The sequence below is a fragment of the Mustela lutreola genome, chromosome 15, assembly GCF_030435805.1.
Source record: "Mustela lutreola isolate mMusLut2 chromosome 15, mMusLut2.pri, whole genome shotgun sequence".
NCBI classification, from domain to species: Eukaryota; Metazoa; Chordata; class Mammalia; order Carnivora; family Mustelidae; genus Mustela; species Mustela lutreola.
Genome location: NC_081304.1, coordinates 8,364,367 through 8,377,403, shown reverse-complemented (window position 1 = coordinate 8,377,403; position 13,037 = coordinate 8,364,367). Strand labels below are relative to the sequence as shown.

At 47.1% G+C, this 13,037-nt stretch overlaps 1 long non-coding RNA gene across 1 annotated transcript in view; it reads right to left on the bottom strand.

The window, feature by feature from the left end:
• The window catches only part of LOC131816526 (uncharacterized), a 67,702-nt gene extending 65,404 nt beyond the window's left edge, over window positions 1-2,298 (bottom strand). The window contains exon 1 of the long non-coding RNA XR_009348092.1: window positions 1,999-2,298. This is a non-coding gene — a long non-coding RNA (uncharacterized LOC131816526). The remainder of the gene's footprint in view (window positions 1-1,998) is intronic.
• Between the last annotated feature and the right edge of the window lie 10,739 nt (window positions 2,299-13,037).

Below are 13,037 nucleotides of genomic sequence, written 5' to 3'. Positions count from 1 at the left end.
ATATTCCCGGCATGGGTGAAGGCCAGACAGTTTGTTGGTTTCTTTTAGAGCAGCCATATTCAAAGCCCCATCATTTTCTGAGAAACCAGTGCCATTTGGAAAACACAGGCACAGAGAAAAGTCTCCATGGTGAACAGACAAAGGGAAAATGTTCTAAGTGACGACAAATCGGGAAAGGTTTCAAGCTGCTCTTATTGATTATGAAGCAGACCGGGACATGTTAAGATTTGCACAAAAGTCTACAAAATATGTAGATGAAGCATTACGTATAACCCGGTTCCTACAAATTAATAGCATGTCTTTGCAGCAGGATGCTCTCAGAAAAAACTCTGTGGAAAGGTCTAGAACCTGAGTTTGAATGACCAAATCACAATGACTCATTATTCTCCCATATGATTATTTCGTTCTGTACACACAACGAAACAGAACCAGCACCACACCACTGTTTATATACAACTTCCATAGTGCATGATTTTACAAACACGTGCACACAGATGTGCACACGCGCACACACACACACACACACACACACACACACAGTCTTTCTCATCTGGGAAGTTTTGGGTTTCAGTTAAATTCCAGAAAGTCTCTCTTTGAATAACCCCTGGTGAATCATTTTCAAAGTTGTGTCGGAAAATGGAGGTTAAAACTAAAATAGTAATAGGGGTCAGTTGGACATCAGCCTTCAGCTTGGATTGTGATCCCAAGGACCTGGGATTGAGCCCCACATCGGGCTCCCTGCTCCATGGGGAGCCTGTTTCTCCCTCTCCCTCCGCGGCTCCCCCTTCTTGTGCTTGATCTCTCTCTCTCTAAGTCAAATAAATAAATAAATAATAAAAATAAAAAACAGTAATATACAATGCTAAAAATAATAAAATAAATAAAAAGCAAAATAATAGTAATAATAAATGGGCCATTTGGGAAATACCTAAAATCCTGAGACTAACCTCATTGTATAAACTTACGAGAGTCTAATCTCACAGCACGCATACACCGAACCCCTCTTTGGCATTACTCACTAATAAAAAGATCGACAGGAATACATAGATGCTACAATGGTTTTCTCTCTAGGATGCCTAGCTCTAAGCCCCTGATGTAATCGCACTGTCTGTAGGAGGGACAGGCATTCTTGGGGCTTCGTAAAGCAGGTCTGTGAAGGATGCGTGTCACATTCCGTTGTGCTTAACTGCACACAAACACTCGCACACCCCCACTTCAACCTCATATTCCTGTCTCTGCAAAATTGATACAATTTCATTGAGGTCGATTACGAGGTTCTATGGTGATCCAGGAAAAGAAGAGCGAACAGCAGTGCACAGAATAGCGAGGCTCTGAGGACGTGCAGAGCCCCGAAACCCTGGGATCTCCCCCTTGCATCTTTAGTGACTCGCCAACTCAGGGGCACAGCCCACAGGAGCCCAGCTCACCAGCACCTGCGTGTGGATAAACTCCCTAGACAAGGGCTCTAGGTACCAACTCATGGTGGGGGTAGGGGAGGGGGGGAACCAGAGCCACAACTGGGGCCCACTGTTCACTCGCCTAAACTTCTTGACTTTGAATCCAGACCAGGGCCAACCACCCCCTTCTACACGTACGGTGAATCTTGCAAATGGAAAGCACAAGAGGAGCATGAAGAGGGTGAAGGCAGAAGACAGAGCCTTGCAGGGTGGAGAAGGCCAGCAGCAAGAAAGCTTGCCTGTCGGGAGAAGAATCACTCGTGATTCTCTCCATCCACCCGGTACTGAGAGACCTCCCCAATCAGGCGAACCCACCCCGCTCCTTCCTAGACACGAATCCAGTCCGTGCAGGGCTCCGCCTGCCTCTCTCGCAGCAGGTGGCCAGAAAGGATTCTGCTGCGAGATGTGCCCCAAGAGTATCTAACCACGATGACACAAAGAGAAAAACAAGTAAGACTCACAATTGAATCCCTGTCAAAGTTGGGGAGCGGGGAGTCAGGTTCAAGGGCACCACAGCTTTTTAAGTCAGGCAACTACTCACCTGCATCTGGCATGAGGATGGACAAAGAAAGTCAGGTCAAAGTCCAAAAATCCAAATGAGCAAATCCACGGGTCTCTACCCTGCTAGGTTTTCCTCTGTCCCTCAGTCGTCATGTGTGGGTTAGCTGCCCAGGGACGTGGCTCTGATGAATTCAGCACAGTTCCAAAAAGGGGACCAGGGGGTCTAGCCGCATCCCACCACTATCCCTCAGTCCCGCGTCAGGATGTGGAGCCACAAGGACCAGCGACGGTGTGCAGAAGCCTTGCTCGCGACATTGAATGAGCCCACAGAATACGTCAATCTGATCTTTTATAGTGCTTTGTTTATTACCTGTGTGCCTTTATTTCATAAGGGAACCGAGAAAGAGAGAGAGAGAGAGAGAGAGGGCAGGCATGATGAAGATGACTATTCGTAGCAATCCAAAGACAGCTTTTCTTAAGCTTCATTCATACCAGCAAATGTGACCAAACAACCTAGCAATTGTTCTCTCAAATGTCACCTTTCGGTACAGGCCACCGTGCCGATAAAACTCGGCTCTCTCCCTTTCGCTCCCCACTGCCCCTCCTAAAAAAAAATTGCTGTGTTATCCTCCAAGAGAAATCTCCTCCAGAGAAATCGAACCAACAAGGAAACCTTTTCTTCTTCCCTCAACCACCCCCCCAACTCGTTTTTTCTTTCTTCTTCACGCAGCTTGAACAATTTGGCTCTGTTCTGGGTGCATTCCTGTGGCCCATTCTCTTTCAGTCCCCTGTGCAGAGCTGAGGACGGTGGACCAGGAGAACACAGGCCCACATTCAGACCCAGGACGGCCCTGGTCGGGGGGTGGTAGCGTGGGGGGGGGCGGTGAACCAAATGTACCTAGGATTGTTGCGACACCAACTTAATACCTGGGCCGAGAGACAAAGGCTCTTTAGAAAAAGCCCAGGCTGCCGGGTAACCCATCCCCCGACCTGCTAGGAGTTCAAAAGATAACAGAAGCTGAAAATAAGGCCGAAACATGATTAAAGTTTTCCAATTCATTCCACGAGCTGTTATAAATGATGACTGCTCATACATGGAGAGAAGCTTTTTCTCTTTGCCTGTGTGTGTGAGTGTGTGTTTGTGTGTGTGTGTGTGTGTAGGTATGTGCACGCATGTGCACACACACACGCACAGGCGTCCAGTTCTGGATCAGTGCTGTCAGAGCCCTGTCACCTTGCATGAGCAGACGTATAGCCATTGCTCGGAAAGTCCCTGATTGGAGGGGAATCTACAAAATGAGGAAACCCATGCGACATGAACCCTATTTTTGTTCTTAACAGCGGGTAAGTGGGCATTTTCAAGTTTTTAATTCCTGTATTTATTCCTATGTGGATCCCGGAAGGCATCTCTGCCCGTGGAAGAGCGTGGAGGCCTCAGGAGTAAGTTCTGAGGCTACAGGGGCAGGGCGGGGGTTGTGTGACTTGCTGTCGCAGAGCTCTAAACAAATCAGGGGTTTAGGGGACCTCTTTTCTAAATGGGGTGGGTGCCCAGCCACTTACAGGCAGACTGGGAGATAGCCCCTCATGGCCCCAAGCACCATGGTCCCAAGCCAAGTTTCTTCATTAAATGAGGAAGAATTTTGAGCCAGAAAAACTGGAAAACAATGACAGACAGAAAGAGCCAGGCCTATAAGGTAACCGGGAAATAAAGACGAGGCACCTCAGCACTTGAACCAAATGGGATTTGTCCGTCTCGTCATTAAAACCCAACCCTCACTTAGAAAACTCTTAAATCACTGTTTTACCTACTTGTTTTTCAAAGAGACTGTAAGCTCCATGAGAACCAGGACCGTATCACCACATCCCAGCATCAAACACGGCTAGGTACCGAATAACTCGTTTTGAATGTTGGAACATTCCAGATTCTCAAGGAATAATAATAATTAAAAAAAAAATATACAGTGGGTGGGGGGCGGCAGGCAGCTCATGGCCACTCACAGGGGCTGACTGTTAGATTTACAAGCATTTTGTGAGCCCGTTCTTAGACACAGCCGCTATTAAAAGTGAAATTCTATAAACTTACAATGAAATAAAGTATACTAAAAACCAAGGTAAAGGACCTATCTCTCCCTTACTATTGAACCAAGTTGTACTATTATCTCTGGTCTTGAGGTTGTGTATGTCTATCGCGTCTACACGGGGGAAATACTGGGCAATGCTGACCACGGTCCATCTTTCCCTCACTTTGTGGTCAGTGATGTCACATTCGTAGCTTAAAACTGGCCATGAGGAGAACAGTAACACATGGTAACCTAAAAACGCCACAAATCAGGATTTGATTTATGGTTTTTTTAATTGTCTAGACTTGAGAGTGATGAATGAAATATTTTACACCTAAAAGTCTATCACTTCTACGGTGGTTACATTGCGAGGAATATATGTGTGTGTGTGAGTGTGCGAGAGAAAAAGACTGTGTAAATATTCTTTCAGTATTCAAAACTATTCCCTGATTCGGAGAAGAAATCCTTTACATCATCGACCAAGAAGTGAGGCCCCACCAAATGTCTTCATTCTTTTATCTCATTCCTTAACAAAAATGAAAATATGAAGCATTGTTCATGTTGGAAAGTGCATAGACTCTTTCCTCAACTGCAAAAGAAAAGTCAGTGGGATATTTTTCAGGAATCAATTAACCAGGGGATGCCTGGGTGGCTCAGTCAGTTAAGTGTCTGCCTTCGGCTCAAGTCAAGATCCCAGGTCTTGGGATGGAGCCCCGCATCAGGCTCAGCAGGGAGCGTGCTTCTCCCTCTCCTTCTGCCTGCTGCTCCCCCGCCTTGTGCTCTCTCTCTCTCTGTCAAATAAATAAATAAAATCTTTTTTAAAAAGGGATCAATTAACTATATGGGATTTGCAAATTGTGTGCTACACATCCTTTATGTCAATGATATTCCTAACCCCTTTGTGTGGATAAACATGAACACTTTTTTTTTTTTTTTTCAGAGAGCTGGTTGTTTAACACCTACCAACACACCACTGTCCCACAGTCTAACTACATGTGAGGGAAGAGAGTAATTTCCATGATTTTTAGGATGACTATTACCTAGAAGTATGTGCATACGTCCGTATGTGTACATGTAACATGTGCGTGTGTGTGCGTGTAGATGTGTTTGGTTTGTCCCTTGGCTTTGGTTTAATAGAGGTGGCTCACGAAACACTGAAAGAATTGGTAGAAAGATGACCCGGTATGAGCTGTCCTACTCTTTCATCGGGGCCTCCAAGAACAAGAGCTCATGAAAGACAGGCAAAGGAGGGAAGAGTCCACACTTAAAATTTTCCTACATCTGGACAGTATTTGACAGTTTCCAAGGGGACTTTTGCACCAACAATATCATGAGAGCCTCGTGGGGGCTTTGTGATAAAGGCAAGACAGAGCTTTCCCATTTTACAGATGAACATGTTGAGGCTCCCAAAGCTTACGTACTCTACCAAGTACTCACACAACGAAGGGTGACCGGCATAAAAGTAGAACCCAGATCCGACTCCTAGCCCAGTGTTTCTCAAGAGAGGTTCACAATACCTGCTTTGAAGCAGTTCTTCTGGAACGTTCCATCTTTCTTAGACCTGAATGTAAGTAAGGAGGCAATGCTCTGGAGAGAGAGGACACTTGGGAATCTGGAGGTCCTCTTGTCAAGCTCGGTCACACTTCCTAGCTCTACGTCCTTGGACATAGAGCCTCTAACACCAGAGCCAGAGAATCAAACCCCATGGACAAGTAGCTACAGCAGAGTCAGGCCCACAGGCTCTGTTCTCTGCTGGCTTTTGTACTTTTTTTTTTTTTTAGAATAGCCAAACCCCTTTAATCTTTTCAAGCAAAATCATCTGTGAGACAGCAGAGTATAGTTCAGACCAAAAGGCAGTTTTCTGGGGTCGAATGGGGAGAGAATCTGCTCCTGGGGACCCTCACAGCACCACTGAAGAACCCTAGTCTCCTTGAAGTGTCTTAAAAAAAAAATCCTCATTAACATTTAATGTTAATGAATAATTAAATTAAAAATTAGTGTTAATGAAGACAGTGCATGTACATGTGTGTCTCTGTGTCTCTGTGTATGTGCTTCTGTCTGTGTGTGTCTGTCTGTCTATGTGCCTCTGTGTGTGTATACTGTGGTGGGGGGCAGAGGGCCCCATGTTCTATTTGGTGGGTCTCCTCCTTAAGCTTGGCTGAATACACTGGAATCTTCTGCCACTGTCCACAAAAGGCCAAAAGGAAGGAGAGCAGTCCCTCAGTGACCTAAATGGACAAAAATAAAGTTACAATCCTACATCCTACTATAGAAAAGCAAGCAGGCAAATCCATAAATGTTTTATAACATCCCTTTGAGATAGGTGCCTTCCTCATCATGACCTTGTAGATGGAGAAATGCATGCTGACGGAAGTTAAGTAACATTCTCAAACTTCTACTGCATGTTAGTGGTGAAGCAGAGTCCGGGGCTGGTTTCCTGGATGGACAACCTGTGCAATCATCCAGGGACATTCTAAGGGCCCGTGCTTGGACTGCAATGTTCTACAGGTGCTTGTTTTAAAATTCTTGATAATTTTGTCTTTGAATTTGGGTTCTGTAAGTAAAGTCAGATGGAGCATGTGTAGGGGTTTGGGGCCTTTGCTCACCTGTGGTCCTGCCTCCCACTGCCTCTCAGCCCTCCTGGGATGGGTTCCTGGGATGGGTTCTTGTCCACCTGCTTCCTAGCCTTGATACTCTGGGTCTGCCTGTCTTGCCTTCGCCACCCCTGTCCCTGACCATCACCCACTATCTGGAGCAGTGGGTAGACAAGGAAGATTTGTGTTTGGTCATCATTTTCCACAGCTGTGGCACAGGCACATAGGGACAGGGTCACGTGCACACCTTGTATTTCTCCAGAGAGGAAGGCCCAGCCATTCCCACCTGGAGGGAGGGAGAGAGGAAGGGGGGGGGGTCTCTCACACACCCCTAGTCCTGACTCTGAGCATGTTCTAGAAGGGAGGTTGTGGTCTCATCGATGCACTATGCATTATGTAGCTGGACTTGGCTCAGATTCAAGTCCAGATACCATAAGTCAAGAGAAGAAACTATGGATCCTTATGGGGGAGCCTCCTCTCCTTTTTACAAGGATCAGCGCCTTGTGATTATTCCCCAGCCGTCCAACCAGCTTCTCGGTCCAGCATTGACGGATTCTGCCTCTGCCGGCACCCAGGTCACAAGAAGAGGGAATGTGAGCCCCATGTTTGCCCTGCATCTATCCCTTCTCTCCCAGGTATAGATGCCCACACGTACTCTCTTCAAGTTCCACCGACTAGAATTCCAGCAGCACTAATGAGCATAAAGTTTCCCCAGAGGATCCAGGGCAAGGCTCCCCGGCCTCGTGAAGTAGCTGCAGGGGAGGGACGCAGTCCAGTGAGGGGCTGTGCGCAGGCAAGGAGCCAGCAGCCGTTCCTAGACCTGTCCTCCTGCGACCCGGCTCCTTAGAACCATGAGAGACAGTTCCATTTTTTTTTTTTTCTTGCAATGACCAGTGCATAAATTCCCAAAAGGGCAAGAATTCTGCCCATCTTGTGTGCTGCAGGCTCAGACCGGCGCGGAGCAGGTAGCTGCGGGATGGGTCCAGATGCAGAAGTCCTATGACTTAACGCCGTCCGTGATGTTTGTATCCACTTCAGCCCTAGATCTTTTGAGTGCAGAGTGAGGAGGAAAACCCTCATCCTCTCTCGGGTCCCCTCCTTTCTTTCTCTTACATCCGTCCCTGCAGCAACCAATAGCGAATCAGCCAGGACCCCTTGGCTCCTTAACAAAGCCAAACAGGTGTAAGAGATTAGCTCCTGGAAGAAGCCTCTGTCCAACCAAACAATGTCAAATCCTCCCCCCACCCCCACTAATAAAGTCCAGAGCTGTAAGCAATTCTCCTTGTTATTAGGCAGGAAAGAAAACACAGCCCGACTCCTTCCCAATTAGCTCGGAGGACCCTCCGATGAGCCGAATTTAAACCAGAGACCTGCCATGATCTGGCTTCTAGCGCAGACAGGGCCTGCCTTCCCCAACGAATGGAAACTCACTGGCCCAGGTTCCCAGCCATCTTGGCACGGGGGCGCAGACAGCCCCTGAGCCCCCACCCCAGTATCCATGGGCTGTCTCTGCCTCTGATTCAAACCATCTTTGCGACTCTCTGCCAGATCCCTTACTTTGATTTTCCATATGGAGGCGTGGGGTCTTTTGCCAGGTTAGTGTTTATAGGGATGGGCTTTTTGACAGTTTCGCTGTCAGTGAGAGAGGAGATGGGATCCCTCCCCTGGACGTGAATCACTTTCTTGTCATCCAAAAAGGGGAGAAAGACCAACATCCTGAAGCAATAACAACACAGTCGAAACCCCGAAGGGATCTAGCAATGGGGATGTCTTGCCTCTCTCTCCACCCCCTCCTCAAACTGATAGGTCTTGGGGCGGGGGGGGGTTAAACAGAGAGACTCCAAGGTGCTTTCAAAAATGGCCCCTAGTTCTGTTACTTTGTGTTTACACGCGGAGTTAGAGCAACTCAGACCACTCAAGTCATCTGATCTGCTCTCCCCACCCTGTCTCAGGCAGCGGTTGGAAGAAATCTCGTCCAATCTTGAACATCTTACCTGAATAGGCGATGTTTCGACAGTCTTCGTAATAAGCTCTCAGGAAAGATTGTGACTGCCAGGCCCTGTCCCAAGGCTGTAAAGCATTACTTCTCAGAACTCTATAAATTTTATAAATGAGGTCACGGTCTTTGAGAAGTTGCTTGTCCAAAACACACAACTAGCCACCAGTAGAACTAACATTTGAACCCAGAGTCCAAATCCAAACCTGTGGTAGACTTTTTCGTGCTGCCTGCCAAATATTTCCCCCCTTCCGACTCAGCTCCCCCTTCTGGGGACATGGTAGGATCACATTTCCTGGGAGCCTTAAGACTAGCCCAATGCCAAGGAGTTGTGGACGAAGATCACATTTATGAGCTCCAGGCTGGACCAATATGTGTCTCCCCAGAAAGCACTGTCCCCTCTGCTATGCTTACTGGCAATGTTCCAGAAAACTCTATGTCAGCCTGGGTCCCAGCATATGGGTACAATGACCGGGGAACAACACTCAGTTTCTGGTGATAAATATGTAGTATGAATAAACAATAAACTCTAATTGTTTTAATCCATTAAGATTTGGGGATTTTTACAGAGAAGTCAAGAAGGTGGTTGTTTTGGAGGGGCAGAGAAACAGGGCACGGGAAGAACTTCTGGGGTGCCCTCTGAACCCCATTTTCTAACAAGAGTGCCTGTTACAAGATTGTTAGCCTTATAATAATGTGTTAAGTATTATTTCTTGTAGATTGCAGTATCTGTGTTTTATTTTACACTGAAGGGTTAAAAATTATCTGAGCGATGTTTGTTACCACCCACACCAGCCTGACTGAGAGAACGCAGCCAGCGCTGATCGATACACCATCACGGCCCCTGTCCTGAAGTGCTTTCTTGAGTCTCAGTGATCCCCCTTCTGGGCTCAGAGATCAAGAAATTTCCATCTTCTGAGTTGAGAACAGAAGCCTCAGTTTTTTCATCTACATCTAAGTCTTGTCATGAAAAGGACAAAGTAGAAACATGAAGAGAAACATGGAATGAATTACCTGGGGCTGAAAGTCTTCCAAGGTTCCTCATCCAGAATTTCTTTAGGAATCGCCAAGAAGGCGAGAAATGACTGTGAATTTGAGCACCTGAATAGTGGACATCCCATGAACTTCCTCTCGGACTGCTTCTTCCTGCTCTAGCAACCTCAACACAGCCTCTTGTGGTTCCTTTAGTCTCCAGTGTGTGATATGTACAAACAGAAGGAGGCAAATGGGGTGGCTTCAGCGACAGTTAGGCAGGAGGGAGAAGGGAGAAGAAGGTCCTAATGGTCTTTGATGTGTCCCTGTTGGCAGATGCCTGAAAGGTGCTCAGAGGAAATCTCGCTTAGAGATCAGCCAGTGTACAAAGGGCAGAAGGAAATTGCTATGCCTTTCGTCTACCATGACCCTGAATCAAGCAAGCTAGGTTGGCTCTTGCAACATCTGGGAGCTTGGAAACCCAAGGCATTTCTAAACAACTCCCCACCCTCCCACCCTCCCCAACCCCAAGCCGCGTTAGCCTTGGAGAAGCAAGATGCTTTCCCCTGGAAGTCCACTGTGGTGTTCTATAATTTATTCTCCTTCTATACACTGCCCCCCGCCATAAAGCCATTACTGCATGGGGAAGTGGCAAGGGCTACCAGTGTGGGGTTGGCTGTGGGGGAAGAAGACGGTTTTTTATTTGTTTTTTGTTTTGTTTTGCTTATTTAGTTGCTGATCTACTGACGTGATAAAGCTTACTGCGGGTTCCACTGTATTTTAGAACTCTTGCCCTCTTGAAAGGCAATTCCCAAACCAAACCCCAGATTCTTACCACCCACCTTCAGGCCAACTGCTGAGCGTTCACTGCAAACTCAGCCCTTCGAGGGCCCTCTGTCAGCGTTCAGAAGCTCTTGACCAACAACTCTTTCCCAAGCCCGGTGCTCGCTGATCTAACCTCATTAAGCCGACACAAGAAGTCTATGTGATTGATTTATCCCATATAATAAAGCCAGGCAATTACTCACCGGGACAACCTGGCACATGATCTGGTCCCTTCTGTAAGAGGTAGCAAACCAGCCACATAAGAAACCACCCTGCTATTTGGGGAGAGATAAATTGCTAATCCGTGGTTGTCGTCCTACAAATGAATTTTCATTACGGTCTGTGGCAACGCTAAACTTCAAGGACCTGTAATTACAAACCATTGATTTTTTATTGTCACCTGCTGAAAGCCGAAGCATAAAACATTATCCCTTTAGCACCACGGTCCAGCTGGGTGTGAGCCCTCCTGCTCTAAGTACAGGTGGCAGTGGAGAGAGGTATGAGGCAAGGCCAGGGTGCCCTCCTCCCCCACACCCGGAAACTTGCCAGAGAGAAGCCCACGCCAAGGGTGAATCATTTACAAAGGGATCAAAACGGACCACTTTTTCCAGGCACAGGAGTCTTCGCTTTCTCTTTCACGGCCTTTGTCTCTTTCGACCTTATTTGCAAGAGAAGATACAACCTACTGGTAAAGGGTGCAGGGTCCAGAGGCAAAACTCCTACATTTGCCTTCGGATTCCACTTATTCCTAGCTGTGTGAGCCTGAGCAGCTGGGCCTCAATCTCCCCCTCTATAAAATGGGAAGGTTAGTAAGAATATCTACCTGCCTCCAAGTGTTTTATGAGAACTAAGGGCACGAATTCACATCAGCCTGCCCGGAAAATATACCCAACGCAAGCCACGTTTTCGTACAACACGAATGAAAGCACGGGTGCTGTCATTCCTTGCCATCGAGACTGTAAGTCACTTGTTAGTGGAAAACTTTCTTTAGACATCTTTTTAGATATTCAGACCGAACTCATGAAAGGCAAGTTCTGGAATATTTCCCTCATTATCTCCCATGGGCCCAGCGCTATGCCTGGTGCCTAGCAGGTATTTATGGCAATGTTTTTAATGCCCTATACATTGTAAATATCAGAAATTCCTAACAGAATGAACACGTGAATTTTCAAAATTATTTTTAGGGCACCTGGGTGGCTCAGATGGTTACGCGTCTGCCTTCGGCTCTGGTCATGTTCTCCCGGTCCTGGGATCAAGTCCCACGTTGGGCTTCTAACTCAGCAGGGAATCTGCTTCTCCTTCTCCCTCTGCTTCTCTCCATGCTTGTGTGCTCACTCTCTCTCTCTCTCTCTCTCTCTCAAATGAATAAGTAAAATCTTTAAAAAATTATTTTTATCCACTTTCCCTTTAAGTGATCATTTGCCTTATTTCAAGGATGATGCTGATGAATAAACAGAGACCTAGGGAGGAAAGAGGTGCTCCCCCAAGCCCGAACGGAGGTAAGGACAGAATATGGAATTGACAGGGAAGAAGCGTCTCATTTACTGAAAAAGATACTACATTCTCCCCTGGTGGGCCATCTTTGGGTGTATGTGTTTCACTCTGGGGGTCTCCAACAAATCTCTGTGTTTGAAGAGATGTTGAGGATGTTGACGGTTCCAGAAAGCACATAGTAATAGTCAACCAGTTGCATGCCTGAGAAGGGAAGACGCCTAGGGAAGGAAAGCTGTGTTCAAGGTGCTGCAGAATTCAGGACGCTGTTCTCCGTCACCCTCCACATACGGTGGCCGCTAAGTTCCGTGACCCGGCCTCCAAACATTACTGAATTCCCTGCTGCCTCAGCCCCAAACCCCTGGCTCTCTTGTTCAGTCAGAAGTTATACTGCTGGTGCCCCTACATGTCTCACTTTAATGGCTCCTCTTCTCAGTAGCAAAAAGTTCAAAACCCTTGGCTGGACATCCAAGGTCCATATCAATCTCACTCCAGGTCAGCTTTCCAGAATCATCCAGCCCATAACAGTTCTGTCACAGAAAGCAGCAGCTATGGATGGATGATTCTAGTTTGGAGAGGGATGATTGTCTTTTCCTTATGACTCAATATGCTCTTCTTCCACTTTCTCAGCTCAAGAAGTGTGATCTCATCCCTACCTCTCAAGGCTCAGCTCTCAGGTCACATGGCCCCGCAGAACCTCCTCCCGCCTCCCCTAGCAGAACTAAATGCTCTTCCACCTTTGCTCCCAGGAACTTTGAGCATCATGCTCTGTGACCATTTCCATTGCTCCATTCTGAACCCCTCCAGGCAAATCCTGGAATTTACCCAGCTTTCGATTTCATGGGCTGATCAGCGTGCCTGGTGCCCAGGAGATATTGATCAAATACGAAATGAATGGAAATTGGACGTAGTTTCCCATTTAGTACGAGAAAGATGTTTCCATTAGGAGAATGAGCCCCAAATAGAGTATGCCAGACAAGGACAGAGGCCCAGGGTTCCCACGCAAGAACGTCGTAGAAGACATTTCCACATTAAGCAGAAGGTTGAACAAGAGAAACTTTAAGAATGGCTTTTAGTCTAGACTTAAGACTCAGGGATATGGTGACCCTTGCCACGTCAGGTCCAGACCTTCAGCCAGTTC